Genomic DNA, 6,000 nt, shown 5'->3' with positions numbered 1-6,000 from the left:
CTGCCTATCAGGCTGAGATAAGCTGAGAGCAAATTCTGCTTCTTGTCCTTTTGTAGGATTGTGAGTCCATGGTTTAAAGAAGAAAAGTTCAAGGGTTTGAGAAAGGTAGGACTATTATGTAGTTTGTTTTCAGATTCAGGAATTTCTTAATCTCCTTTAAGATATACTGACCCACCATCTCTTATGAAGCTTCTTGGGCAAATTTTTAGGGTCAAGTACCCTGACATGGGTCCCTCTTCTCTTTCTTTTTTCAATTATACTCCATAAGGTTATGGCAAAGATTTCCTCTTAACCTGCAAGATCTCCTTATCCTTAGTACCTGCCACCTTCAGTCTAGTTTGTATGTTGCTGCCTGACAGGGTTCCCAATTTCTGTCAGTATTAATTCTCAGAGCCTAAAGTGTTTACCAGAATACTCAGTGGTCTTTGTCAGCTGGTCTTTTCTACATCTGCAGTCTAATATTCCAGTATTCCCCTACACTGGAATATGTCTTTAATTAGTCAAAGGTTCCACTTGACTCAAATGTGTTTTCTTTTTCCACTTTTTCATCTGGAGTATTCTAGTTATTCTTCAAAACTTGTAAGCAATGGCCTCCTCAGTGGAGTCTTCAGTGATTACTCCCTCTCTCCCAACAGTTAATTCTTTCTCCTACTGTATTACTTCTGTAATGTATATTTCTTTCTATCACTCTATCACATGGTAAATTTTGTTTGCATGTCTGCCTGTCTTCTTTCTGGTCTCCAAGAGAGCAGGGTCTAGGATGGAAATATTTCAGACATTATGGACTAGGAGCTCAGTAAACTGAATAAATTTATGTTCTAGTCCTTGTACATCTCCCACTCCCCAGTGCAGTGTATACTAGATAAATATTTGCTGATGGGTCTTTATGAAACGTAGCTAGCATCTCAGCAAATATCCTTGATATCAGTGTTGAAATAGGTAAGTATCTTCATGGATAAATAAGAACTGGCTTTATGGAGAGGTCCACCCTTTACCCAAGACATATGTGAGAACTATTGATTAGAATAGAAGACAGCCCATTATATCCAATTGGAAAGAAAAAAAAAAGCTGGTTTTGCTTAAAAGCAAATTTTTAAATCTAAGGAAATAGAATATGTAATTTTATGGCCAGTGTATACTTTTTCTTTCATATGAAGGATTTCTGTGAAACTTATAGGAGTTTTTCTTCTTCTTTTCTCCTTCCCTTCTTGCCTCCCTTTCTTTCTTCCTATAGAGACAGGCAACCTTAGGAATAAACATGGGGTCAGTAACTTTTATAGATAAAAGGTAGAAAATCTGTCTTCATGTCAATAAAATTCGTCTGATAGCAGAGTAGGCCATTTTATCCTCAACCCAAGATTGTAACTGAGGTAGATGTCTCTGTGAAACTCTTCTCTTGCTCAGAGTCAACTTAAAGATCATTGACTTCATTGACCTAGCATGGAGATCAGGCCCATGAAAGGTAATCTGTTTGTATGTGTACTTTCTGAAATAAAAAAAAGCTCCATATGAAACTTGAACTATTTTACTTCTATCCTGTTCTGATATCATCAGGAACAAAGGAGTTTCAAGGCAAAGGAGACAGCTAAGTTCTAGAGCAGTTTTGAAATATGTACTAACAGAGTGAATGACTCCCTGAGGCCCTGCCGTGCTCCAGGAACCATTAATTACTGTCATGGTGATTTATATGTACACGTCCATTATCTTCATATCAGAAAAATACTGCTCAGAATTTGCTTCAAAGTCTCATGGGAGAACTTGCAGTCTTTGTGTCTCACATAGGAAACACTTGAATGTGAAGTTTCAGTGGCAGGTACAGGAACAATGCTGTGCTGGTCAGATTTAGATTCTCTTCTCCTCTTTCAGAAATTGAATTTTGTTTTTGAGCAGAGATCTCTTTTTTAAAAAAATGATTTATTATCATTATCATTATTATTATTATTTTAAATTTGCTATCGGGCACATGTGCTCACCAGAGAGAGAGACAGAGAGAGAGAGAGAGGGAGAGGGAAACTAAGGAAGCAAGCCTCCAGGCCCAGTACTCGAACTGCTGTTGACCATGTGGGAGTCCAGCTCCTCAGCCACCACTCCACCTGCTTGCTGGCCCCTGAGAGAGCCTCTTCGTTATCCTGCTTCTCTTTATGTCAACAGAAATTAAAAGAAGGAATGAACAGAATAGCATGTCTAAATTTCTCAATGGAAAACAAATTAAATTGATTCTATCTCCCTTCCTCAAATTGTACGTCCTAAAAACTTGAGGAAACAGCATTTCCATCTCTGATAAAAAACACTCTAATTTTCTTTCTTTTTAAAATACTTATCTATTTATTTGCTCTGAGAGAGAAAGGCACAACAACAGGGTCTTCATATCATGATCCACTCCCACTCAGCCAGCCCAGATTACAGGCACACGCACATGCTCGTGGTGTGCACAGAAGACCTCAGGCTACAAATTCAGGTCTTTCCCACGTGGGTCCAGCATCACAGGGTGCTGTACGACTGCTGCACCACCTGCTGGTTCTGCAACACCCTAATTTCCATCCAGGCCAAGAGGTGATAAAAAGTCAGTGGAACTGGGGGCTAGTCCTTGTCTGACACTAACTGGCCTTCTCACTTTGGACAACTCACTTCTTTTTTCTAGTCTTTTTTCCCACCTTGATATGATGTGGTTGTCACTAAGGCTTCTCCCAGGTCTGAATTGTTGGAGAAACTGAAAGCTGCAAGAAAATGGGTGAATCACCTGGCAAACCTCTAAGTCCCGTGCACACACGCCCAGCTGAGCACAAGCCAAGAAGCCTCTTATCACTATTAAAACCTATTCTCAGGGTTATACAATTGTTTGTATCCATCAGATTTGTAATTCTACTCCTGTGAGTTCACTGTATAGACATAAATTCCTTAGGAAGGAGGAAAAAGCTACATTAAAAAAAAAAAGTAGCTCTTTAATTCAAAATTTGATGTGTGCTCATAACCATTAGTAGGAGGATAGACTAGGACATTTGGTGAGCTGTTTTAGTCTTGAGAACTACAAGGAGAAATGCTTTTGACATCCTAGAAAAGCAAAAGATATTTGCCCTGTGGATTGCAAGTATGTATGTGAACAAGAGAATATAAATGATCAAATACTCGTAATGCACCTTCTAATGGGTCAGGCATAGTGCTAGGCTTCTGATTACCTAAATCATCTCACTCATACTTCAGAACAGCCATGAGGATAGGTACTATCATTACTAATTATAGATTATGAGCTTTTGGTTCAGAATGGTATGGTTACTTGCCAGAACACCACTGCAGTGAAGGGGCTAGTGTTCAAGGTTGAAACCTAGGTATAGTTGATTGTTGTGAGTATAGTTATGGTATATAAAGTCTCTGAGTCTTTGCAAACATTGTATTCACAAATACTAAATAATTGTTCTTTTTTTTTTTTTTTTTGAGAGGTTTACGCTATAGGGCGCCTGCGCTCGCCAGCCACCAGAGAGAGACATAGAGACAGAAAGCGAGAAATCACCCCCCAGGGGGGATGGTCATGCCACAATCACTTCTCCTCCATTCTCCTCTCGGGATCTTGGGCATGCACACACACGCGCCTGGCATGAGTTTTAAGCCACCGGGTCCAGGACGCGAACTGCGGTTGACTACGTGGGAGTCTAGTGACATAGCCATTATGCTAACTGCTGGTTCCCTAAATAATTGTTCTTAGAGGAAATAGAGACAGAAGTTCCTGCAAGCCTCTACCTTAAAACATTTTCATGAACTGGGACCAGGAGTTGGCATAATGGCTATGTCACTGGACTCCCATATAGTTGACCGCGGTTCAAGTCCCAGACCCCGTGGCTTAAACTCATGCTGGGTGTGTGTGCGTGCCATGCCCAAGATCCCAAGAGGAGAGTGGAGGAGAAGGGATTGTGGTATGCACAGAAGACCTCAGGATACAATCTCCTGGCCATCTACCCGGGGGGGGGGAGGTGATTTCTTGCTTTCGTCTCTCTGTCTCTCTCTGTCTTTCTGGTGAGCACATGCACCCTATAGCAAAAACCTGCCCCCCCCCCCAAAAAAAAAGACATTTCATCAACTGACCAATATATAAGCTTGTTTCATATTATGTTTTTGTTTAAAGACACCTATTTACTACATATTGGTGATTCATAACGTTGAACTCATGGCCAGTAGTGCTATAACTCATGCTCAGATGAAGCCTAGCTAGCACGTATATTTTTTTCTGTAAGACACACCACAACTTCTTGCATTTAGAATACTAGATGGCACTTAGGGCCATTTGAAATAGTGAAGTCACCAATGAAAAGCCCAGGAATGTAGAAGGATAGTACCAAGTAGACTACAAATAGGTTACTATCTACAGCATGAAAGCTGAAATAGGAAGGTAGAGGAACTGGATTATGGCATGGTAGTAAGATGTGACAGTCTGTAAGGCTGACCCATGTGTGAGGGGGTTCTGAGTTCACATCTGGACACCCTCTGCAGAGTGTGCATATGCCCATGACCCAGGACTTCTGAAGCAGGGGGTGGATCGCAGTTCTAAGACCCTGCTGGGGAGCTGTCACTTAGTCTCTTTTACTGTCTCTCTTGCCTGTGGAAGAAATAAATGACATGAAATAAAATAAAATAGAAGTTAGAGTGTTGCCTTGTTTCATGTCAGTTGAGAACAGGTGCTTTGGTAAGCTCATAATTTTCACCAGTCTGTATATGTCTGTGAATGACTGAACTTGCCATGAATGTTGATTTTGGGGGTTACAAAAAATTTTAGCAAACAGACAAATTTAAAAACACAGAGTCTATGAATAAAAATTGACTGTATATTCATATGGCAAATTTGTATTGGGTATCTATCACATGCCAGACACTGTTCTAAGCTCTGAAGATTCTGTGGTGAACAAATACAGCTTCTGCTAACAGACCTAACATTCCTGGGGAGTGGTAAATGCAGATAGTGCATCATGGTCAGATGGAGATAGTTTATGGAGACAGATTTTACTGGGAGTGGCTTGAGGAGAGACAGGTGGGGGTGGTGGGGAGGCTGGGAGGTAACACCTGAACAGACACTCAAAGGAAATCAAGTCATAGGGACATGTGTGGGAAGAGAGATTTGGGAAGGGGAACAGGAAGCATGGTTGCTGAGCAGCAGGCTAGTTGGCTGGACCTGGGGATGGGTTGGGAGAGGGGAAGTCAGAGAAAGGGTGGGACAGCAAAGGAGGTAGAACTGTCTTACTCCAGAGCCTGGGCTCTTGAGAACAACATGGCATGAAGACGCCGAGTGTCAGCACTGGAATGCTAAGTGGTTTTAATGTTGGCAAAAAAAAAAAAAAAATAGCGTTGCGAAGTTGCTCTTGGGAAAAACTCAGGTAAGTTCCAAAGAGTCTTTGCAGAGAAATGGAGGCTTTGCCGACACACCCAGATTTCCACTTCATGTGAAGTTCAAACATCAGGCACCTCAAGTTGCTACGTTTAGGGAAGTGTCTTAAAAAAATCAATGAGAGCACGGGTGAGATTCACTGGGAGATAACACGGCCTGGGGCTGCAATATTGAGAACAATTTCATCAGCATCTGCAGGGCATCTGAGGAGAAGTTGGTCACAACAAACAAACCATCCCCAGGACAACAGGAGGAGCTGAGACGGGAAGCAAGTCCACACAGTGAGAATTAGCTTGTGGAAAAACGCTGCTCAGCCAGTGCTGAGTTTTGCCCACTGTGCTTGTCAAATGCCACAGCCCTTGCTGGAGCCAGCTGCAAAGAATATTCAGAGCTGGAGATCCTAAACTCAACCCTCCCCATTGACTGATAGGGAAACTTAGATCCAGAGAGTGAAAGTGGTGGGCTTCCAGTCAAACACCATGGGAGCAGCTGAGCCAGGACTGGAATTAGCTCACCAAATGTCACCCTAGACAGTTATTACGAGAATGTAGAAGAAGAAATTTGACAAAATTCCCAAGTTTTCAGAAAAGCCATTGACTGTAGCAGCTGCTGCGGTTGTGCCCATGCTT

The sequence above is a fragment of the Tupaia chinensis genome, unplaced genomic scaffold (assembly GCF_000334495.1).
Source record: "Tupaia chinensis unplaced genomic scaffold, TupChi_1.0 Scaffold000291_1, whole genome shotgun sequence".
Taxonomy (NCBI): Eukaryota; Metazoa; Chordata; class Mammalia; order Scandentia; family Tupaiidae; genus Tupaia; species Tupaia belangeri.
Note: the sequence above shows the minus strand (reverse complement) of the source record.